This window comes from Marmota monax, unplaced genomic scaffold (assembly GCF_021218885.2).
Source record: "Marmota monax isolate L192 unplaced genomic scaffold, Marmota_monax_Labrador192_F-V1.1 WCK01_AAM20220418_F8-fsc00554, whole genome shotgun sequence".
NCBI lineage: Eukaryota > Metazoa > Chordata > Mammalia > Rodentia > Sciuridae > Marmota > Marmota monax.
The window spans coordinates 177,303-203,917 of record NW_026694958.1 but is presented as its reverse complement, the minus strand read 5'-3'; the positions used below and the strand labels follow the sequence as shown (position 1 = coordinate 203,917).

Genomic DNA, 26,615 nt, shown 5'->3' with positions numbered 1-26,615 from the left:
AAGGATTCAGTTAACTAATGCAGGCAAAGCATCTTACACTGCACCGTATGTGAAACAGATTCCCAGTAAATGCTCAGTTGTGTCCCTTTTCCATTGAAATTTTGATGATTATTATTGCTGTGTATTTTACACATACAATCATTTATCAAAATTAGTAAATATATCAGTCTATATATGCATCGACTTATTTCTTATTAAAACTTATTCTTTATGTTGTAGTATAAATTAACCTAAAATTGTATTATGCATATTATGTGAACATCAGGAACCTGTTTGGTCTATCCAAACATATATTTTAATCATTCATAAAAATTTTAGAGTCATTTACTTATAAAAGCCATGTGAAATAATTAGCATTAGTTTCATTGAAGTTAATTTTGTTGATTCTGGTATTAAGATCTAAATTATACTATTTAAAGCTATATTTTAGGTAAAACTTTCTGTCTATTTTCAACAGATTATGATAACCTTATTTCTAATGTTGATCTCCCGTATATGGCCAAGTGTGGTTAAACATATAGTTGATTTTGACCCAAATATGGCTGTCTCTCAGAAGAACTCTAAGACAAAAAATAAAAATATTTATATTTTGATACATGGTAGAAAATTAAAATAAATATGCTTATATCCATAGACACATAAAATGAATATCAGTATATGGATCTTTTTTGCTCAATAAGCAATAGTGAACTAAAGAAAGCTTGCAGGCTTGGCACATGTATATTCTTTCTGAAACTCACAGAAACTCAATGAGAAACATTGTATGCTTTTTTCTCATTTCAGAAAACTAAGCCTTAGAAACTGTAAGCAATTCATCAATGGCCATAGAGCAACTAATTGGCAAATTTCTGAAGAGACCATGAATCTGATCTGCCTGATCGCAAATCCTTTTATATAATCCCATTAAGCAATTTTCTTCAATGTTTTCTCCTGTGACTAAGATGTTCTTTATATGTATCTTCCAGGTCAAATTGCTAACATGAACCAAAAAATAATAAGTTACTTAAGAAAAAGTAATGTACACATGTATTTAATTTGTGGAAAAATTATATAGGAAACATGTTTAGAATACATATTTTTACTACCTTTCATGGGTGATATAATTTAAAAGTAAGATTTATATTGGGCTTGTGAATTGGCATATATTTGTAAAAACATATTTCCAAGCAGAAGATTTTACGTAGGAAAAGGGACTGTGAGCTGAATGGATAACAAGGTAGGAGTCTGTGAAGAAAGGTGTGATACAAAAAAATTTGCTGGGTGGCTGGCCTCAAAAGCACACTTGAACATTATAATTTCAGATGTGCCCTAACAATGGGGAATGCCTGAACTGATTAAAGGAAAATGAGACCGAGGACAAGAAAGCTGATTAAGAGAAAATTACAGCAGTTAAAAGTGACCTCGGCCTTCACCAGATATTATTCCATTGAAAGGAAAAGAAATCATATTTGGGCAACAAAATTTGGTCAAATTTGTCCAAAGACTGAAATAAAACATTGATTTCCCTTTGCTAATTAAGCAAATGATTCAACTATCATCATTTTCACACCCACTAGCTTGAAAGTATATGAATCTATTTTACATGTTTCATATCAAGAGTTCCTAAATGGAAATGTGACCAATTAAGTACAAAAAGAGAATTGAGAAGTTGAAAATATTCTGACATGTATTATTTGACATTTTTCTTAGGCTTCTCCTTTTATTCTGGGGAAAAAAATCATAGGCTTCACATTAATTCATATGACTTTTTTAGATTTATGAAAAATCTGCTATTCTCCATAGGTTAAGACAAAGCCTCTGACCCTTAGAAGCTCATAGACAAGTGGGAAAGAATATCAAAGACGAATATTTTTACAGCCTGATAAGGTGTGTAGTTTTAGGAAAGAGGCAGAATTCTTCATGCAGTAAAGAGGAACTGTCCATCATGGCCTCTGAGTGGAAAGGAAGATTTTCAAAACAAAATCCTTTTTAGCTACATCCCATTAGATACAAACTGAACAGAGGATACCAATGAGCTATTCCAGGTAGAAGGAATAGAATATACAAAGGCATTAAAAATATACATGGCCCTAGGAAGTTATTGTAGTTCAGAGTCACTGGAGTGTCATAGGGGATATTGTTGGTTGAAAAATTGTCATACTGAAGACCATGTGAGTGCTCTCTTGGGCAGCACATATACTAAAATTTGAATGTTTCAGAGAAAATTAGCATGCCTCCTGCACAAGGATGATATACACATTCATGAAGCTTCCATATTTCTGAAATATTCACGAAGAAAAAAAAAGGATTGGTAGGAGGGGAGGAGGGACAGAATAAGGGAAGAACAGTAAAATGAATCTGACCTAATATTCCTATGTAAATGTAGGGATATACCAGACTGAAACTGACCATCATGAGTATCCACAAGGGATTAATTTTTAAAAATCTGATATTAAATAGCAGAAAGAACAGTACAATAGAGAGAAGGGAAGAGGCAGTAGGAGGCAAGGAAGGAAAAGCCAATTACTAGGGACTGAATTTGAGGAAAGTATATTCCATGCTTGTATAACTATGTCAACATTAATTCTAAAGTTATGTGTGACTAAAAATAACCAATAAAAAAGACCATGTGGATCAAATAGCAATATAGCTACATCTTCAGCCATCCACCAGCAGGTTCTCTTCAGTACTCAAATCCACTGTAAGACATAGGATGTGAACCTAAAGTACTCCTTGCTGACTTCATAACATGCCTTCAACCTCATCGTTTTGCAGTACATGCCTCAAGCTACCCACAGGAAAATCTTGTATTTATCTCTTTGTTCACAATTCTTCAGTGTTTCCCCACTATTCATTCAATACAATCTAAACTCTTGAATGCAACAATTGAGAATTTTCCTCATCTGATATCAGTTTATCATGTCAAGACATAAATTCAAACTTGTAGTGATATTAATGAACATACCATTTTGCCGCAGTCCAGCTGCAGCAAAATAACTGGAGGGTGACGAGCAACTTGTGTACATTGATACAGCAGGAGTGGGAGCCGTTTATTGTAGGACAGGAGAGGTATTTATACATTACACACAGTTTATCTTAATTAACATAAACTATACAGCAGTCAACCAATAAGGAATCTCCACCACTCCTGCTGTATCAATGTACACAAGTTGCTTGTCACCCTCCGGTTATTTTGCTGCACCATTTGATGACTTATTCATTCTTGTATATGTTTTAAATCTTCGTATCTTTACACACTTTGAACATGCTTTCATTACTCCTGGTTACAGAACAAACAGGCCTTTACATTTTCATATTTAAAAAATTTCTTCGATGTCACTCTTCATGTATTCCTCGCTTCTGCATTTCTTAATATCACTTTGTGTTCAGATCCCATGAAACATTTTACACAACAATTTACCAACGCAGATTGTTTTGCCGACTATTTATTTCACATATCACTCTACCACAATAAAGCACAAATTCTTTGAAAGCAGGGAATAATCTCTAGAATAGAAGTCTAGAATAATACAAAGCAAAACTGAACTCTAAAGAAAGTTTTTAGGCAAACAAATTATTATATAAAGAAATACCAATGAGGAAATTTGAATTTGAGATTTTTGAACAATGATTAATTGAGACATTTTGGCAGAAGAATAGTTGATTCATGGTGAGATTAGAATTTTACAAATATGATTTTGGTTGCAATATAGACTGAAATTGTGGATTTGTTTGTTCAACACTCATTCCAACAAGCAGCCTTCCTTGTTCTGCCTTGGCTGGAAACCTAATCCCTGCATTTCCCAAACTCTATTGCAGCCTGAGTTCCAGATGGAATTTAAGTTTCTCTAATGAGTGCACTAACAGGAGGCTTTGCAGAATTGAGTTGGTTATGGAGAGAGGCAGAGCAATTTGTTGCTTGGATTAGCTCATAGGCAGCATGATTCTGGATGGAGCTGCTGTGGGGGTTATGGGCTTCTGCAGTGGCCCATCTCTGCAGTGAAGTTCCCTCTATTGCTCAGCTCCACTGTAGATTGTGTGAGCAAAATGCACCACTTAACAAACCCCTTTCCTTTTAACCTATGGAAAAATTATGTGAAACAAATTTACTGTATTATAAAATTTTGGAATCCTTTATGTTTTATTCTTAATTTTATTATCTCTCAAAAAATTTCCTTCAGAAGTTGCTTAAATTTTTATAACTCTCTCCCATGTTAAAAATACATTATTGTTGTTGTTATATGTTATTATATAACATTATTTTAAGGAAACTGTGTGGAAGTGTCATAATAACTAACTCATTATTTTATTGATGTGAGTCTTATTCAAATATTGGGGGAGCTGTGGCTGTGGCTGAGCAATAGAGCACTTGCCTTGCTTATGTGAGGCACTGAGTTCAATCCTCAGCACCACGTAAAAATAAATAAACAAAATAAAGGTATTGTGTCCATCTACAATTTTATATATATAAAATTAGGGGAGAATTTCTTTTTGTATCTTTTGCATGATTTTTCCAAACCTTGCAATATATATATATATATATATATATATATATATATACTGTATATGTAATAATATATATTATATTATTATAATCTAGTTTTATATATATATATACATGTATATACATGTATATATATACATGTATATATATATATATATATATATATATATATATATATATATATATATCTTCTGTGAAGAGCAAATGTTAATTGTATTCATCTAAATTTTGGAGTAGGAAGAGAACAAGTTTTATTAGATTTTATACAATCAATGCACTTCCTAATATATACAGGGCAAAATTTCACCTAAACATTGCTAACTTCTTCATTATTATTATGTTCATTGAATCATTTCACTAAAACCAATCTATGAAGTGCATATTATGCAAAAACAGAGAAATAACAAACCCTTGATAATATGAGTTGAATAAAGTACTCACTATCTAAATCAATTTCTTGTGTCTACATAGTAAAAATGGAAGAATGCCAGTGATACTCAAGACCACCAGTGAAAATTGGAGGAAGATCTGAATAATATGAATAGAATAATAAAAACATCCTGAATATTCCTTTGCAACATTAATCTGTCTTCATATAACATGTTGGATTGCAAAAGCCAAATGATTTTTGAAATCTCTAAAGTGGTAAATTTATGATGATACAATCCTCATAATCACATTAGTTTTATTTTATTAACCAAATATTTACAGTCTATTGAGTTCATTATTTCTGCTTTTTTCAAAAAAAAAGTGTATTTGTTGTCCATACCTATGAGTCATAAATGTTATTTTCCACTATTCTCATTTTATTAAAATATATATGGAGATCATGTGATATTTTATTATGACTTTAGTTACAATGTTTAGCCTGTATAAAATATATACATTTTATTAATTTAAGACATTCTTTTATGTCAATTTTAAGCAAATATTCCCTAGTTTAAGCTACTCTACTTTGTGCTTCAAATATTCCCTAGTTTAAGCTACTCTACTTTGTGCTTCAAATCATTCTTATTGTCTAGATACAAGTACAGTAATAATTATTGTTTGTTTTAGTGATATTTCCTTGTTTATTAATACCATGAAACAAGGCACTGTTCAAATCCTCCATTTCATTAATAATGCTTTATTTTCAAAGGACTCAATGATTTTGTGACTAAGTGTTAAAATTCCACTTTTTAAAAAATTTATTTGAATGTTATTCATTTTAATTTCACAGAAAAATTCTGGTAATTCAGAGTTTTCTTGTTTGCATCTATAATCTTGTAGCACTGCTTTAGGATGCCTATTTTATGGAAAAATTAATGAAACAGATATTTTATTCTTTTTATTTTTTAAAGATCCTTTATACCAAATATAAATTTTTTTTAGAATACCATATTTTATTTTTATGTACATAAACTCATTAATACACATAAACAAGGCTCAATAAGGGAAAACTATATGTGGTATTGCCTTACAGGTTTACTTCATATTATATGGAAGTCTTGTTTCAAAATGTTCTGCTATGATGCCCAAAGTTATTTGTCCTTTTTATTCTAAATTTGTTAACTTCATTTATAATTACCTTGTACAGCTAGACACCACTGAGTCTGCTTCTATCTCTATCAGTGTGATACAGCTCCAACAAGCAAGTGTTTAAATGCATCTACATTTAGATCTAGATTACTAGAATTATCTTCTTGCCTCAGCTCTGTGTGACATCGTCAAGTTACTTCATCTTCCAGGGCCATAGTTCCACCCATGAAAAAAGGATAATAATAGGACCATACTCATTCTGTTGTTAAAATAATTAAATGTGAAATGTTCTAAAGTGTTTACTAATGTTCTGGCACATACTAATTGTTACCTATTTGTGGTCTCTATCTTTTTCTCTTTTCATTATCCCACAGCCTCTCTTAGTTAGAACAAATCCTTGTGTAGAAACAGTGGTTACCAGAGATGGGGAAGGATTGGTGAGGAGGAGTAGAAGGAGGTATCAAAAACAGGCACAACATTATTGTTTGTTAGGAGGAGGTAGTTCTGTTCTATGACATAGCAAGATAAAAATAATTGACAATACTGAATCACCTATATTAAAGCAGAGGAATTTGAGTGTACTCACTGTAAAGAAATGGTAAATATTTAAGGTGATAAATATCAGACTACTTTGAATTAATTATGGTACACATGAATCAAAGCATCATATTTTAGTTCAAAAATATGTACAAATGTGCCAATAAGAAAGACAACTTTAAAAATAGAAAACAATTTAAGAATGTTGACCTCATGCAACATATAAAGACCTACAAATTAACTTACCTACAGATGCATCTTCTGTAACAAATTGTATGTGATAGAAGACTGAAACCTAGTGATAACTAATTGTAAGTGATAGAAGATTACTGTTAACTAAGGGGAGTGATAATTCTGTTTGCCTAAGAGACAATTTTTCATCCAGTTAGAATTCAAAGGGGTTGTGTTTTTCTCATATACCTGAACACCTACAAAGTGATGCCTACTTCCTGCCTCAGGATTCCAGTAGCAGACTTGTTTTTGCTCTTCTGCTTTCCTGCCACACTAACAGCTGGCCACTGATGGAACCAAAATCCTCCCCTACAGTTGTAAGATGCTTTTCGAGTAATTCAGACACTCAAGATGAAGGTGACATAGAAAGTATAGGGATTTTTTTTTTAAAACTCAGAGATATTTTAGGTCTTTGTTATTTTGTTCATTTTTCCCCTAAAGATTTTCCCAGTTTTGCTTCCCTTTGGAATATTATTTTTATTTTTCTTTCAATCAATAAAAGTTCATCTTTTAATAGTTTGGTGAATGATTTATTCATACATTTCCCAATATCATTCATGAAAATCACATTTATTTCCTAAGTGGAAAAAGGATGTGATTGAGTATATGTATCCCAAACTAGCAAATTTGACAATTTTTTGGAAGTGAAAAAGTCATCATAAGTAGATTTGGAAAGACACTTATTTCCCTACCATGTTGGTAATATGGATTTCTTTATTAATGGAAAAGAAAATGATTCACTGTTAGCTAACTCCCATTTTCCAAGGGAAAAAAATCTTATTTAAACATGTTTTTCAGTATATATTTAATCATTTGAAATAAAGATATTAGCCATACTTACTAAAAAATTTGACATTTAAATACAGACTTTTATTTCTTTCAGAATAAGAGCACATTAATTTATTTCCCCAATGAACTAAAATGTGTTCCTAATACTCTAGACTTAATGTGAACAATCATTATATAATGTCATTTACTTGAAAATGACAATGACACATGGAGAAGAAAATTGAATGAAAGTCACTACTATTTTTAATGTAAATTTATAATGCTCATAAATAATTAATTTATTTTTCTCTTTACTGGCAGGAAAATCTAATATGTTTGGAAAATCTTACAATGGTAAGCCATTAAGAAAAAATAAAGTAGAATCTTAAAATTTAAGTCAAGATGTGTACACATGTTTTGAAGATAAAAATTAGTTTATACATTATTTCTAGATTACATAAGCTAGAGTGTGATTTCATTCTCTGTATTCCCATCACTGCTTGGTTCCCCACATCTTTAGCTCTCCCTTCACTCTAGAGGAATGTGCAAAATGGGGCATCATGCTCAGAAGAAGGTCTCTTTCAACTGAATCCTCAAGAGTTGAACAGTTCACTATGACCAAATATTTTCCCAGTTGGTGGGAGAATAACTGGTACTCATAAACCTCCCCCTTCCCTAATTCCTTGGAGCTGTTTCTGAATAACACTTTTTCAGAGAGATATTCCAAATCTCAAGTTCCCTGAAATCTCACTACTATTTCAATTCCACTTTCCCATTTTATTTTTATTAGTTCTTAGTTCTATATAATATTAGGATTCATTTTGACATACTTATGAAAGCATGGAATATAATTTATTCTGATTCAGTCCCCAAATACTTCTCCTTTCTCTGCTCTCCTCCCTTTCCTGTTTTACTTCCCTCTACTGATTATACCAATTTTTATCTTTTTCTGGAGTTAGAGTAAAATTACTATCTGAGATGAGTTGCTGTGTTATTTTGCTATACTTAACCTTTTGCTTCAACTGTATATACAATTATATTTATTTTATTCCTTTGCTTTCTTATTATAAAGCTGAAAACCTAGGTCTAGATATTTGCTCTGGAGACTCTGGCTTTCTAATGCCCTCTATTATAAGGTTTTTATGAACCCATTAGGCATTGGTAACATGTCATTTCTGTGAAGATTTTTGCTTTCCTCTTTGACTGCAGTAGATATGGCTTCTAAGTAAATTCTCTTGCAGGATTACCACATCATAGTGATCTTTAGCTCATTGCAAGTATTAAAACTTCACCTCCTGAGAATGGTTTCCAAGAAGAGACTATGGATTTATTTATATGTACCCTAAAAGTACACACAGTACATATCACAGAGGTTTCCTATGAAATGCAGCTAAGTATTCATGACCACACTTGACTGGCATTGAATCTGAGAGGGCAGTAGCCCCTGCAATATTTGGAGATCACCCTCCTTTTACTTCTTATAACTTTAGAGAAATGTTATGAGTGTTCTGTCACTGGCATTTTTGTACAACCACAGTGGTATACATTCTCTAAAATGGTACATTAAGCTGCAGGATATCTATTGACTTAAATAAGCAATCTAAAAATATTTTGTATCTCACCATAAACAACTTTCTTCACTGTTAACAGCATTTGGGAAAGCACATTAAAAATGCACTTGTGTGTATAAAAACAAAGTGGCATTCTAATTTTAGGTATCAAAATACAGTTGTAATACAGTACTTACAAAGGGAATTTTTGGTTTTCTTAATGTTTGGTATATAAAAATAGGTAGGTGTGAATTTATACAAGTTGTTCCCTCTGGATCATTAATGACATCTATGTTCAAAACTTTTTATGCCTAAGTTGAGGATATGATGAAATGCAAGTCTGATCTATTTATTTATTTATTTGATGGATGGTACATATAAATAAAATTCATTATGACATGAGCCAATCAATATAAATCTATAAATAAATATAATAATACACTAAGAGGCATTGAAAATAATCTTTCTTTTCCCTAATGTCCTAGACAGAAATGTTTTAAAGATATTCTAAATTTGTTGGTCATGAATCTAATAAGCTGATGCTCACATTCTGAATACAATGGAGAACTTTTCAGGGTCATAAATGTCAATAGAAACTGCCACAGAGATAGAACCACAAATAAGGCAAATGAACCAGGGGACCAAGTGAAGTAGAAGCCTAGTAAGAGAGTCCTTGTGGAGAGCAAGAACTAGAGTAGACATATTGTAGTCCATTCCAAGTATCAAGTGCCTCTCCCTCCACATGTGCACTACCTTTGCAATAGAGGCAGCTTTATAACTTCAAATTTGAAAGGAAGTTCAAACATATATAATGTGTTAATTATAAATAAAGATCAATATGTAAAAATTGGCAAAGAGTCAAGTTTTCTGGGTTTAGATGCATTCATACAAAATATATAATGACATCTTTTTTTTTAACAGAAGACACTAATAAACCCTTAACATCATTTCAGAATATTCAAGTAACACTTTTTTCCCCCAAAACCCTGTCATGTTGTAGTTTCATTATTCATTTAAAGGATTTTAAAAGCTCTGAGGACTTTGGAAAGTGGTTCCAAATGCTTATTATTTGCTAATCATGGTAAACACACACAAATTTTACAGTACCTATATGGGAAAAAATACTGAGGGCATTGAAGATGGAGTGGGTAATTTTGGATGAGAAAGAAAACAATTTTACCGTGGAATTTTTTTGAAATCAGTGGATAAATCTTTCTGAATTTATTACCCACAAATAACAGAACTCAGTTTCCTAAAAAGCACCTCCAAAAAAGCAAAATAAAATAAGAAACTAGAGATGATGCATCTCATAGTATAGCTTTTTTTAGGTTTCTCATAGGTTAGTCTATAAATATTAGTTCATATAAATCCATTCTAATTTTTTTTTGCCCCGGACAGTTCAGTAACTCAAATGAGTTATTGTCTTCATTCTATCTGATGATGCAAGTCATACTTTAACTTCTAAGGATAAAACTGAAAATCTCTTTCAAACCAATTATTTTTTTTCTCTAAGTAAATGTGGATGGTGCCTGAAACATATAAATTTCAAGAACTACATATGATGCTTCACGCATATCCCCAAATCTTATGAAGATCTAAAGATAACATTTTCCCTTTGAGGTATTATTATTACATTGATATAGGTAAGAATTATAGAGAAGACTTAAGTAGCGCATATACTTTTAAACTAGAGGACATTTCTTACAATTACCAAAAATATTTTGCTATTATTTTGACATTGTTTTATTCAAGTATTTAGACAAGTATTTTTTTTATCTACCTTAAGAAATAGTAAGGTTCATTACAGATATTCTTACATGAGGAAATATGTGCTGCAAGTTCAGAATTGATTTTAGTCTCCCTGGGAAGCCACTTGATGTATCCTCCAAGTAAGAGAATAAACAAAATCCCCCTTTTATTTGGCTTATCCCACTGGGCTCCAAATCGATGACTATAGCGGAGTTTTGTTATATAATTACAAAGTACAAACAGAATTTGCTTCAAGGACACTGATTTGGTGACAAACATGAAAACAGTGATATAAGACCATTACAAATATGACTCTTCTGGTGTTACACTCAGTTCAGATCAGTCCCTCCCTGAACAAAATATCTCACAATGCTAACTGTACTTTTATTCAGGTTTCCCCTTCTTGGAATAGAAAGTCTTCTCCAGCTTCTTTTCATCATGAAAATCCCCTTAATCTTCCTATGCTACTGTCAAGTCATTTTGGATTCCATAAGTCAGAATTAGGCACTTTCTGGGTAGCTACACAGATCTTATTTCATTATGTCTCTCATTCAGCACAGGTAGTAATGCATACTGAACAATGATAAATGCCTTTGTAACTCTCAGTGTCCTAAGCATAGTTTATATATTTAGCAAACATTAACTAAATAAGAGTGCTAGCCTTGAATGTAAAATTAAAACTTTCTGTCTCTGTAAAATCAAGTGCATCAGTTAAAGATTGTTGAAGAGTTGATCATCAAGCCTCAGTTTATTCTCCAAACACCACTGTGATGTGATGGGTACCATGGTTTGGACAGGTTTTATGGTTTGGATGTGAAATGTCCCCCAAGACTCACTCGTTGAGACAATGAAAAACAGTTCAGAGAAGAAATTATTGGGTTGCAAGAGCATTAACCCAATCAATGAATTAATCCCTTCATGGGATTAACTGTGGGTGACAGGAAGAGGTTGGGTATTGGGGTTATGGCTTTGGGGTATATATTTGTATCTGGTAAGTGGAGTATCTGTCTCTGTCTGTTTCTTGATCATCATGTTAAACTCTTCCCTTCACCACACTCTTCCACCATGATGTCTTGCCTCAACTTAAGCTCCAAGGACTAGAGCTTGCTGTTCTTGTGCTGGTTTTAGAACTATTCTATCAACTGAGACCTCCAAAACCATGAGCCCCCAAATAAATTCTGTCTTCTCTATAATTGTGCTGGTTGGGTCTTTTAGTCATAGCAGTGAAAAAGCTGACTAAAATAACCGGGATGACAGTAAACGTGAAGAGAATAGTTTAGAAAATATTTCTAGTTGGAGAGATGACAGTAAAGATAAAAATGTATCAGTTGCAACTCAAGGAAGGAAGTTAATGGAAAATACTCTTCATGAGGTAAAAATGACAGTATAATGACTCTCTAGATGTACATCATAGAGGTGTGAGATAAGCTAGGGATAAAAGATGATCCCTGAGATCCTGAAATGCTTCGCTGCATCAATAATTGTGCCAATCATTGTAACAGGGAATTATGGAAGAATAGCTTGATTTAAGAGGTAGAGACTGTATAGGAGGTGTTCATAAAGAATTCCAGCATCAGTCATAGAGAAGATTAGGTGTGAAGATGATTTGTAGATGGAACAATAAGATAAATGGGATTAAAAACAGAAATGTGTTTTGTATCAAACCTTAAGAAGATCACTTGGGTTATAGCTTACTGGTAGAGTGTTTCCCTAGCATATTGAAATCCTGACTTCCATTTCTAGAACTTCACAATTTTATTATTATTAGTAGTAGTAGTGGTAGTATTAGTATTAGTATTATTTGGCTCTGGTACAGTGGCACATGCCTATAATCCCGGAATTTGTGGATGCAGGAGGTTCTCAAATTGTAGGTCAGCTGAAGCTCAATATAAGCATAATTCATCAAAATTGATATAATCAGACAAAACTTGAGTAGATAGAATAGTTCTAAAACCAGCACAATATCATTTAAATCACATTACATTTTATATATATTTTTAAATAAAGAATGTTCCTCTCAAACTGGGTTAGTACAACCATAGAAGCAAAGAATAAAAGGCAAATATTGACATTATCCATCCACTAAGGGATTGTCCTCACCAAGTATTATCATATTTGAAGAAAGATAAATTAAGTTATTTTGCCTGATGCAATTAAGAATTTTAATATTACTATTAAATTCAATTGGTCTACTTCTGTTTTCACAAACCTATCTTTTCATAATGATTTTACTTATTTAAGTTCTCAGCCAGGAGAATACACTAGGTGTGAGAATTTGCTTAGTCTGTTTAGCAATTATAGTGCTGTATATAAATTACATACACCGTACATCACCAAACAGATTTCATAAACCAGTCTTAGGATCATGGTTAATGGCAATTTGGCCTAGAGAAGTGGACTTAATTGATATGACAGATTCCAATTGCAGAGTATACAACCTGAAAAGAGACTCCACATTCCAGCAACTTACTGAAGTGAAATCCTTCAGAAAAACTGGTGAGGAAAAACCATTTGATGACATGTACTCTTCTGAGCCAGCATGCCTTATTGATTATGAGGTTGTTCTTATTTCCATTTTCACATTTACAAGTCTGCACCTCATGGGTCATTATAATCACTTTATTGGCAGATAGCATTTATTTTTCATTGCACTTAGCAAATTGCTGTAGACATATTGGATCCTGAAAATAAAATAAAATTCTGAGTGTTTATGTAATTTTATTGATGTGAATGTGCACATGCTCTGAGTATAATTTGGTTGGCAGCAAAGTTATATTTGATATGCACTCTCCATTTACTTATTCAATTCTTTAGTGCTGATGATTAAAACCCTGAGGGGCAAGGGTATCATTGCAAATATTGCATATACTTTAAAGATCTTGGATTTTAATATGTAAACATTAGCTAAAAAGAAAAAAAAAAGTTCTGTACCATACTTGAATGTTTTAGCAAAACTGACATTCATGTGAAACACAGTTGCAATGTACCATGGAAGAACAGATTGCCCATAACATGCTCTGTTTGTGATGGGATATTAAAGACCAGCTCTCATAATTTTTCACTCCACATTTATAGATTTGTTTCTGCTGACAGAATAGTGGAAATGTAATTAAATGTTTAGTTTAATTAAGATGGAAAATAAAGGCTTGTTCTCAGAAATTCAATGCAGTTCCCAAAATAGCAACCATAAGTGATTATGTGTCTTAAAAGCATGTAGTACTGATTCTTTATATGCACATATTTCTCTCTAATTTTCAAGAAAAATTACACTCATTTATTGTACCATTTCCAAATTCTGCATTGTCATCAAACATACACACACACACAAACACACACACAAACACACACAAACCCCAATTTGTATTCAGAATGAATATAAAGTTTAGAATAATATTTATATTTTGTTAATTGGTGAAGGTTTGCCTGGTGAATTAATGGATATTATATCTATCTATTGAGTATTAAGTATTGAGAAACTCAGAAAGATATGTCTGCACCATGGGTCAGCCAATTATTTCTGTAAAATACTAGAGACTAATGTTTTTTTTTTTTTTTTTTTTTTTTTTTTTTTTTTTGTCTCTGTAGGCTATATGATGTCTATCAAAATTACTCATTTACACTGTGGTACTATGAAAACACCAGTTTAGAGTCAGATGAATATAACTGTGTTCCAATAAATTTTTATTTGTGAACACTGAAATTAGAATTTCGTATTATCCTTACACTCCACTAAATACTCATAATTTATTATTTTTAGCCAATGAAAAATGCAAAATCTTTCTTAGCTCACGTACCATACAAAAGGAGGTGGTAGCTCCAATGTGTCCTGCAAACCATCCTGCAAATGAGTTAGCAAAACTATGGTCTAGAACACTGTATGTATGTATGTATGTATGTATGTATCACTACGCCTATCTTTATTCCAAGTTAGCACTTCAAACCATTCCATACAGGTCTGTGATCTCAACTTTCTATTTTGCACTTTGTACTCTATTCACACAGGTATATTTTGCCTCTTCCATGAGCCCTCACTTGTTTTGTTTTATTTATTTAGTCATGCTTAAAAATTAGTTTTATATTCAAAGTTTTTATAGATATTTAACTAACTTTTCTACACATTTAAATGCATTACTTTTTTTCTTAAAAACAGTCACTTATGTATTCAAAACATTTGTCAAGCATAGCTCAATACTGTGTTTTCATGAGATGTCTCAGGATACCCTCCTGTCATGCATTTTGGTATAGGCAAGATCAGAAAATCTGCCTTTCTTTATTATTCCAAATTGATAGCTAGTTGATCTTCTATAAATAATTAAATCAAGTAACTTTTCCCTTTATAACAAATTAAATAATCTACTTTTCCCTTTCTAATGTGAAATGCCACTTTGCCAAGTGTTAAATCTTTATAACTTTGGAAATTTTGGTCTGAATTGATTTTGGCTGCTTTGAATCATTCTTTTATTTGTATAGAACTTATATTTTTAATAATTATAATATGGCTGATTTTTTGGTCATTCAGTATAACTTCCCTTATTCAAAATTGTCTTGGAACCCAGTGAATTGACTTTAAATGAAACTGATATCATTGCTAATTTAAAAAAATACATTCCCAAATATTGCTTGTGGTTATATAAAGTTCATAAAATGTATACCTTAGAATTACTACATTTAATTTTCCCTCATTAAAAAAATTATTTCTTTTAGTTTCTGTTTGTAATTTTATACATTTTCTTACAAATGACCCAATTTTTTAAGTTTTGATGTAATTCTTTTTGCATGTGTATGAAAAATACATACAACCATAAAAACATATATATTACACAAAATTTTTAATTTAACAAGATTTGTTTGTATTTTCATTTGCTCTCTTTTGCTTTCCTCAGTCTTGTTGCAATCAACAGATGCCTCACCGTTTACAAAGACGATGAAATCTGTATCTTACTCACCTCCCATTCTGCCTTTTAGTCTCTGTGTGTGTGTGTGAATTTATATTGACTTTGTATTGATATGAGCACTGAGTTTTTTTCCTATATTTTGTGAGTTTATCAAAGGTAAAAGTCAGTGGTTTCAATTCACTGTGGGAATCTTATCTCTTTGAAATTGTAACAAAAAGAACAATCTCCCAAGTGTAAAGTTCTAATGACCATTTCCAAACTTGTCTAATCATAAGAATATATATATATATATATATATATATATATATATATACACACACACACACATATATATACATATATATGCATATGTATGTATATATGTGTATATATATCATATATCATATACATACAATATATATGTGTATATGTATGTGTGTGTGTGTGTGTGTGTGTGTATATATATATATATATATATATATATATATATATATATATGAGATTTAAGTTTGTTGCCAAAGGACATAAAGTTTTGTGAAGTTCTTGTGTGCTTATGTAATTAAGAATCAATTCATAGAAGGTTTTATATATATATATATATATATATATATATATATATATATATATATATATATATATAATTTGACCATTTGGGTCCACTTCAAATGTGAAAAATAGAATATTCTTTTGGCTAAGTGTGTTCTCCAGTAATTTAAAGCTGCAATAGGAAATGCCCATTTTAACCTTTTACAACCATTCAAAAAGACTGCAGACATATGCATGTGTGAGCACACACGTGCGAGCAAGCGCACGCACACACACAGAGTCATATACTGATATATATGTTGTTAAAATCTTAATAAAGTTTGCATATTTTCATTTTATTTGCAGTCTTTGCCTTTTCAGCATTTTGTAGATGGAAAAAATGAAAAACTTTGTTTGGATCTTTTAATATGGCCTTAAGATACACTCATCTTTCCCCATGCTAGTATATACTTGTTCTAAAATTTTCAAAGTCCATAAAAATTGTTGCAAGCAACACTGACAATGTTTCAAACCATTAAGTAGGTCCACATCATTTTTAATTTTAATAATTCATTAATATTGACAATTTATTTGGAAACACACTCAACAGGTGAATTGTTCCTTTTGCTAGGCTACTATTCTGCTTTTCCTGGGTTTCACATACTCATGGTTGCGCTCTGCAGGTTCTGTGATTGGCAAACCAATCCTGTTTATCTCCGGACTCTCAGTTTTGTCCTCTGGAACTTTGAAATAGAGAAAATCTCTATCTTCCTTGAACAGATTGTGGATGGCAGCAGATCCCTTCTTTAGCCCTGCTTTTCACTTTTCAGAAAGCAGGTAATCTCAATAACATAAGATGTCAACCAATGAACCATATTGCTATCACCACAAATAATCTCCCATTTTTCTTTTGTAATCTGTTCTTTGGTGTAGTCACTTATAACTTGGCCACATTGAGGAAGATGCTATTTATAAACATTCAGGTACTTTGGTTAGACTAAAACAGAAACTGAGAAGTTGTTTCTACTGTTATAACAGTAATTTACTGAGTGTATACTGTCCACCAGATACAATAATAAGTGAATTGCATACATTAACTCCTTAAATTCATGTAATTGCAAATTCTCTTTCATAAATGTTATTTTATACTATCAAAAGATGAGCAAACTGGAGATTCTGTTTATAAAAGGCAATATACCAAATATATGCAATGCTCAAATTTGACGCAAACTGATTTCTATGCAAGCTTTGGTTTCCTCTTATTTTTTTTTTAAGTGATAAAACTGAACAGGAAAGAACTCAGTTTTACAATATTGATAAATGAAGATTCTAGTGAAAATCCATAAATGATTATTTAAATGGGGTCAATGATGTTTCAATACAAACGTTCCATTAGTTGGATCTCTGTTATATATAGATTAAAATTCAAAACAGTAGAATTGCTCTAGAAAGATTCAGGGAAATTAAGCAAGAGGAGATTCTGGCTTGAAGAATGTGATGAGGAAACAATCAGTGTGGGTAATGACTAGTTAGTAGTAATGGGCAGAACATATGGTGAGGGACTGCATGTGTAAAACTGCCAACGCTAACAAATGAATATTGGTGGCTTGAGGAATCTTTAGATAGATAGAGAATGACAATGACAGCTTCACACTGGCAATGGCTTGAAGCCTGTATAAATGTAAACTTGAGCACGAATTTGGTATCCTGAGAATAACATAATTCAATCTATGCTTTAGGTTGTCATTTTGAGGGCCCAATGCTGACCAGGATGATAATCTGAAATCCTGAATTTTCACTTCTATCCTGAGCCTGTCATGCAATTCTTTATTGCTTATGCTGAATGCAAGACTAGCCCTAACAATGAGGACCGCCATAGGTTATTAATTTCATCACACAATTAACTTGTTTTAAAAAAGAAAAAAATAATAATAATGTGAGCCATTCTGAAATAACCAATATAACCAATCTACCTAACCAATCTCCCTAAAATCCCTAATTGACACTAGCAACATGGAATTGACACTCTTTCTAGACAATGCTTCAAAGACACTGCTCTCTTTTTAACTTACTCTGTTCTTTATGGACTTGATGACATTTAAAGTATTTTCAATGAGTTACAAATAATCAGTCTTTATGCTATAGTCCATTCTTTTTCAGGTTTTTTATCTTTCTTTTTAATAATATAAATAAACTTTAATATTAAGCAGGTATCCTTCTTATTGTATATTCAAACACATATTTACATATATTTTCAAACTACTGGAAGGTAGTAGATTTGTATTTCAATTTCTTTCTTCACATGAAGTCTTTAATTTCCTCTCTGAATAATTATATATGCTTAGTGCTTTGCAATCTTTTTTTTTTATAAAGCAGCTTTGAATAAGCAAGGAAATGGTAAAGCAGAGCTAATCACACACTCTTAAATGGAGATCAAGCTTCTTATGCATTAAAATAAAAAGAAATTATGAGATTTCATTTGACAATTTTGCGTGCTGTAGAATATGCAAATGCCTACTATTCTGAGAGTTAATTTGATCTATTTTTAGTTGCATATTTTTTCCACAGTGACCAAACCTTATCATGGTTTCTACATTTTTACCTTGTAGGCCTTTGCACATGTGAGAAAAGTTCTGTTTACTAATCAGTAATATCTAAGTCTTCAAGTAAGTAAAATGACTTTAAACATCATATTAGCTGAATTTGGGGATGTTTTTCTGATCACATCTTCTGACTTCTCCTTAAAGTGCCCTCTCTTTTCTCTCCTGCTCTCCGCTCTCCACTTCTCCTCCTTTCCCTTCACCTCTCATTTTCCTTCCCCCTTTCACATTCTGCTTTCTCATTTCCCTCCCCTTGATGCGCTCTCTCTCTCTCTCTCTCTCTCTCTCTCTCTCTCTCTCTCTCTCTCCCCCCCTCTGCCCACCCCCCACCCCTGCCCCTTGCTGGTCACTCACCTGCGTGGTTCTATCACTGATAGTTTAGAAAATTTTCTCTTCTTAATTGGAGGCTGTAAAAAAAACATATATTATTACTATATTCTTATCATTATCTGAGCATGACTCATAAAATTATTTCACCTTCCCAAAACTATTTCTAAGCATTTCCAAAGATGCAGTCTTACATTGCCAAGTGACTCTTGGATTTCTCCTCAGAATGTTATCTAACACCTTAACATCACATATTCCAATCTGAACCTATTATGCTCCCTAACAGATGTTATAATTTTCTTCTTTCTTTCTACTAATGATGGTGCTATTTTTTCCAGGACCAACTGAGCTAGAAAACTCTGACTCATGCTTATTTCTGATATATTACATTTAATTCCTTCTGTAAATATCTCCAATCTGTGTACCTATCCTGTATCAATTCTCGTGTTAAGTTTAAGTCATCCAATATATTTTTATGTATTATAAGTACAAAATTGCCACAAATTATTCATTCTGTATTAAGATTATATTAAGATAATTTATCTGTAATACATTTAAATCCTTGGAAGCTGTAGGCAGTGCCCCCAGTAGGCTAACTTCATCCAAACATCGGACTCCTGTTAGAATTTTTCTGCTCCAACACTTTACTAAATAAAGTTGAAAATTACTCACTATTTTATAGAAACTCCCAACCACTGACTGTAATGTTCAGTAGCTCTTTAATGGCATGAAAGGCAAAAACTCTTGTCACATGACCGTTGATAGAATAGGGTAGACTATGAATCTGAAGTAATTCCACACGGAATGAATACACTGAAAAATTTGAAGGTTATTAATTAACACAAGATGTTTTGAATATGAGTCTGTGGACTGGAACTTCTGGTGACTAGGGGTGCAGTGTGGGCCCTAAACATCGGCAACTGTACTAGATCCCACAGACAGAGGACTCATTCTTGGTCTAGTGCTCTACCATTGCCATTTCAAAATTATTAATACGTTTTGAATAAGAGTTCCTGCATTTCATTTTCTGGTGCTCTCTCAATGACATAGTTGGATACGGTGTTATGGAAAAGAACACAGAAGTTAATATACAGAGTTTTGTGTTCATTATTGTGAATTTGTGTGTGTGTATGTGTGTGTGTGTGAGAGAGAGAGAGGTGTGTGTGAGAATATTGGTTTTTTCAGTGATACAAGAAGCCCAAAACCAGAAGCAGATTTGGAGTAGGGACTTTATGCAACATTTTACATTTTCTCTTATTCATATCCAATTAAAATATATTTTATAATCATCTGCTTCCTCTTTTTAACTAGATGTTTGTTTCTACTAAAAAAATAATAATAGTAATATAAAAATTCTATTTTGAAATCCATGATAACTTGTTATTATTTCATGACTGTTTTTTATTTAAATTATTATAAGATGATCTCTATTTTTTTTCATTTGCCTGAAAACTATCTTCTTTTGCCACCAGTCCCTTTCTTCTGCTAATTTCATTGCTACAGATACCTTCCAAATTGCCAAACATACCATGACAATTCACTTCTTATGCCACCAAAAAACAATATGGTTCATTTCTCAAGTGTGATATCCATCTCTCTTTTTTTTTTTTGGGGGGGGTGGGAGTTGTGGATGGTACTGGGGATTGAATTCAGGGCACTCAACCACTGAGCCACATACCCAGCACTAATTTGTATTGTATTTAGAGACAGGGTCTCACTGAGTTGTTTAGCACCTTGCTTTTGCTGAGGCTAGCTTTGAACTTGTGATCCTCTTGCCCAGCCTCCTGAGCTACTAGGATTACAAATGTGGGCCATCATGCCAAGCCAGTACATTTCTCTTTCTTCAGTTTTGTGACCATAAGATCTTCTGTTTTTCTTCTTGCTGTTACAGCTGGTTTTAGATATCAATTTTAAGGGGTTCTCCCCCATAGCTCACACACTCTTCTAATATGATTTAGGGCTTTTTGCTTCTTATGCGACCCTTGAACAAATCTATAAAACACAGAACATTTAAAACTAAAAACTGTGTATAAATGTCTTCTCAAATATTATTTTCAACTCTAACTTGTTCTCTGAGTACAAAGGCAATGTTCAAATGACAACCATATGCCAATATCTAGTAGTACTCTCAAAGTCAAAGTAAACTCAAACCAATTTATAATCCACTTTCCTCAGAATAGCTTTCCTCTCCCAGGTAACTCTCTGGCTATGTTAAGACTCAAGCCAGAATCCAGAGATCTGCATTAGGTTCTCCCTTACTCATGATTTCCAACCATGTGAAATCTTCTTTCATTGGAACATTCTACATATGAAGAGAGGTAGAATTCCATATAGAATATTTCTCCATGCATATAGCATGATTTTGTTAATTTTTTCCATGTTCTCCCTTTATCCAACACTCCACCCTTCCTATCAATCTATTTTTTCAACTCTACTGATCTTCCATATATCTTTATGATAGATTATTGTTAATACCTTCCAAACTGTAATTAGTTTGACTCTCCACTGTTTGACCACTAAGGTAACAGGGTAGAGATTCAATAGTGAGATGAAATTACAGCATTTCACTATCATATTTAAAAACATCCATTTGATAATGTCAAAGGCTTCCAACAATAATAGAACTTATGCATAAGCAACTTTCTCCTTCTCCCCATTCCATCTTTCCAATCCCTTCCTTCCTGAAGTTCTTTTATGTGAATTTTTTATGAGCATTAGTATCTGTGTTTCATACTTTTTGCCCTCTTCTTGTCATTTGGAATAATTCCTCATTATCCAACTCAGCTCTTCCAGGAAACTCCCTAAATACTCAGGGTAAATTGAGATATCTTTGTGTACTTTCATGACAATTCATGTGTGCCAGTATTGTAGGACCATATTAATAGGAAATGTTGATATTTAAGCTTCCTCCATTCTAGCATTAAGAATCATACCCACTCATTGTTGCAAATCTTGCAATTAATATGAACTACACTAAAGTGAAGCAAATTCCAGAATAGAAAACTTTAATGTTTTATGTTAAAGAATTTAGAGCTTATCTCTAAATAAGATCAAGACATTCAGCACTTTATATTGTCCTGTGCTAGGTGCGTTAACATAAACATAAACAAAGTAATACTGGAAGCTTACATGGAGAGGTGATTAATGTGGCTTGAAGCTGTCCAAAAGTGTTCCAGAATATTAGACAGAATTTTATAAACTTTCTACTCATAGTAATCTTCTCAGAAATAAATACCTCAGCATTTATATTAAATGCTTTCATTGTGATCTTGAAAGGAAATATAAGCATAAAACAAAATATCATCAATATAATATATTTTGTAAATGTGGTTGTTCAGAATATTATGTGTAACAATTTCAAAATTCATATAACTGGATCCACATATTCAGACATTCAGATGACTGCAAATATCTGTAGGTCTGTAGGTCTATTGGTCTCCAGAAGTGCATTTGTTTTTTAAATATATATGTTTCTTTAAAATAATTTCCCATTCATTAATCTCTATTTTTTTCTCTTTATTATTTAAACATCACCACAGATTCTGTCTCTACCAAGAGTGTTTAATCAGTGCATCGAAATTTTTAATATATAAAGACCATTGTCCATAGATAGCCTATACAGTTTGTGGTGTTGTATTTCAGTTTTGTAATTTTTCTAGTTTTTCAGCTTAAAATAGAAAAGATAACTTAATTTTTTTAATAAATTTCAACTGAAACTGATACTCTGTGTGTACTTTCCAGGTAAATCTAATCATATGCACAAATATGTTTATTTTTACACAATATATACATTCATACATTTTAGGCCAATTATGAGAGAAAAGTACAGAAACTTGTGCTGAACTGTCTTCTGATTGTGTACTAAGATAATATAAGAGTGTTATAGTTCTAAATTAGCAATAACATGATAGAGTAATGATATTAATAGAAGTTGTGAGTGAAAACAAGAAATGACCACTAAACATTCCAGGAATCACACGAATAGAAATAGATAAACTGAAGTACTGATTTTTAGCTATTAGGCAAGCAAACTGAAATAAATGCTATTGCTCCGGGTTATCAGAGAGCCAATTAGTCTTTTAGTCCTCTCTAATCATGTTGAAAATCAATAAAAAAATCATGAACTTTAAGAAATGTACATGCTAGTACATAGCCTATTAAAAAGCAATAAGCAGAGATCCAGGTAAAGAATTATGAACAGAATTGTTCCTTGAACATTGTTTATAATATCTGAAACTTGGCAGCAACATTTATGACCTGTGATAACAAAAGGATGAAAATATATTACATGTATATTGTGAAGAGTGATATATAATGTGGAGAGTAATTTATTTAAAATGTTTGGTAAGAACTTTTAGTGACAGAGAAATCTGATATATTACAATGTAAAAAAGCAAGACAAATTCAACATTTTTCAAAGTCTCTCTTTTGATATTCTTAGGCTAAACAATAAGAAGACTCAGAGTGACTGTAGAATACTACCTCTGTAGAATGATAACAAACTCATATTAACATATTTAGTTTTTCTGAAAATATCAATGATTTCATCAAGTGGATAATCTGATTGTTAGTGAAATAACCCTTACTTCTTATAAACTGAAGTTATAAAATGATTTTAAATTCTTCTCTCTTTTCTGGTATTATAAACATTGTATCCTCAGTTCAATATAATATTTCTTGGATGGTCAAGAATCGTACGTTGCCTCAGGATCATCTAAACATCAATTTTCATTATATATCACCAAAAAGATGAATACAGATATGGGAGGTTGAATTGAATGGATGCTTTCCCCAGGTTATTCCACAGAAACCATAGTTTCTATTTTAATGAAAAACTCCTAGCTAAGAGTTTGTTTGATTTGCTTATTTCTGCTACAATTGGAACACAAGAAGCAAATATGACTTATTATATTAGTACTATACATTTATTGAAGGGGTGGCCTAACTTTTGTCCATAGTCTTTTATTTGCCAAAGACTGTATTAAGTCCTTTTGCATGTGCAAAATTATTTAGCATTTAATGCAGCTGAGCATCTGAATAGAACAAAACTTCTGAGGAAGAAGAAATTTCCTATCTGCTTGAGTTGAGAAAAGGATCTTTTGCTACCCTTTGTCCTGAGTGCCTCTGATTCCCAGAACTTCACCTCAGATTTGAATTTATAGTATTGGCTTCCCTGTTTCTTGGGCTTTGGGGTTTGAACTGGAACTATTGCAGCAGATTATTTGGTGCAGATGCAGATCATAGAATATCTCAGTGAGAGTAGTTCTGTGAGTCATTCCCTTTTGAATTTTCTCCTAGATGCCTCTATCTGTATGTGTATCTATATACATAGCTATATCATCTATACGACTACAGATCTACATCCCCTTGTTTATGTTTCTCTGGAGAACCCTGACTTGTCCAATACGTAATATTATCATGACCATTTTACCAACAAAGGAACTTAGTACATATAGTGATATAATTTGCTATACTTGTTTGGTTTCTGATACTATGTTTTTAACTAATGTGTCATGGTTACTCAATAACAATTGGCTAATGTGATATATTGGAGTAATTTCAAAACATTGTATCATCAGTTCAATATAAATGATGGACCCTAGACACTTGTATCAGAACAAGATACTTTTCCAGAAGCCATGAGGTATCCTTTGTTCTAACTCTTGAAAGATGGATAAGGCAGGCGTGGTCACAGGCAAGTAAGGAATGAGATCATCAAAAGGGTAAAGGAAGTAAAAAAACAAAACAAAACAAACAAACAAACAAAAGTTAAAGATGGGATTAGCTTTGTCCTGTAAAGGAACACAATGTGATAGTGTTTCCACTATCACTATTATCATGAAATAACGATAAAATACCAGACTTAACTATAATCTCCTTAAAATGAAATAGTCCAGGTAAATTCTCAATAGTTCAAAGTTAAGTAAGATCTGAACAAACTTCATTTGTGTTGTTGCTTTTATTATAAGGATGCCTAAGTTTAGGAGCTGGTGTTGTGGCTCTGTGGTAGAGCTCATACCTAGCACATGTGAGGCATTGGTTTGATCCTCAACACAATTTAAAAATGAATAAATAATATAAAAGAATTGTGTTCATCTACAACTAAAAAAATATTTTTACAGAAGGAAGCCTAAGTTTACATTTAAATTTTTGATCACCATAACACATACTTGATTTTTTGTTACTGAAAATATTGCTAGTAGAAATCTCTCAATCTTATTCATAAGTTTTGACTCTAATACTTGTCTCTACTACCATATCTTTTTGAAGCCAGTTATGGAATTTCTATTTTGCTACACTGAGATATAACTTAAGTTTTTCCAAGATATTTTAACAAACGTCTAGTTCTTCATCTAAGTATACTAGCTTCTTGTATAATTTTTCATTAATTACTTTGGTGTTCATCTTGTTAATAAAAAACATGATTAGAACAGATTGAGAACAGATTTGGACTTGGAACTCTGAAGCTTAATATAGTAAAAGCTCCCTTACCAAATCCTGCATTTTTAAAAAAATGTGTGTATGGTTTGTTTACCAGTTTCCATGTATAATAATTATTTTTGAACTTCCTTATGTGACAATAGTAAAATCATGACAGATAATGATGATGTAACAAAAGTCCCTGTTACACACTGCCCCTATTTCCAGTCTTAGCACTTTAGATGGAGAAATGTTCTTCTGAGTAATGCAGATGTAGGAATCCCACAGGATTTTCCTACTCTGGTTCTCTCACATCTTTACCAAAGAATCTTATGATTTTGCCAAGCTCCACATTCAGTTCAATATTCCCTAATTTTATAGAAGCCATATTCACTTGATCTTTGAAAGCTGGAGAAACTATTTCCCTCTAGTCTATGTGAACTATCTGCCTTCACCATAATCTCATCTTATGTACAGTACTATCATTTTTTAACATTTAATCATGTACTTTATGTGATTCATGTCCAGCAAGATTCATCATTAAAATTAGTTCATAATTATGTCATAATTAGTATATTTTCAATTTTCTTGGAAATCAGTGTGAACATTTTGTTACTTACAGTACAGCAATTATATTATGCCAATATAAAGTGCATATATAATAGACGCTGAGTTTTACTTTTTTTATTTGTCAAGTATCAATAATATACTATTGGATCCAAGGCCATTGAATATTTTATATTTTGCATACATTTAAGAATACTAAAAATCTGCACTTGTTGAACTTACTATTGTTTTGAGTAAAGGCAACACTACTTTTTAGAATTAATCACACAGACAGTAGTCTTTCAAATAATCTTGATAGATTATAGTACTTCATTTCCTTGAATCAATAATTTCCTAGTATTCTACATTTCTTAATCTGAAGTTTGATAAAAGATTGACTAAAGATGAAACTTACTCACTTATCTTTAACAATAAAATCAGAGATGATGTTTTTATCACCATAAGTTTTCTATTGTTATTTAACCAA

At 32.0% G+C, this 26,615-nt stretch overlaps 1 non-coding gene across 1 annotated transcript; it reads left to right on the top strand.

Moving 5' to 3' along the window:
• Nucleotides 1–2,154: 2,154 nt before the first annotated feature.
• LOC124081258 (U6 spliceosomal RNA) lies at nucleotides 2,155–2,260 on the top strand. The gene has a single exon (XR_006847993.1). It is a non-coding gene; the product is annotated as a U6 spliceosomal RNA (small nuclear RNA).
• The last annotated feature ends 24,355 nt before the right edge of the window (nucleotides 2,261–26,615 follow it).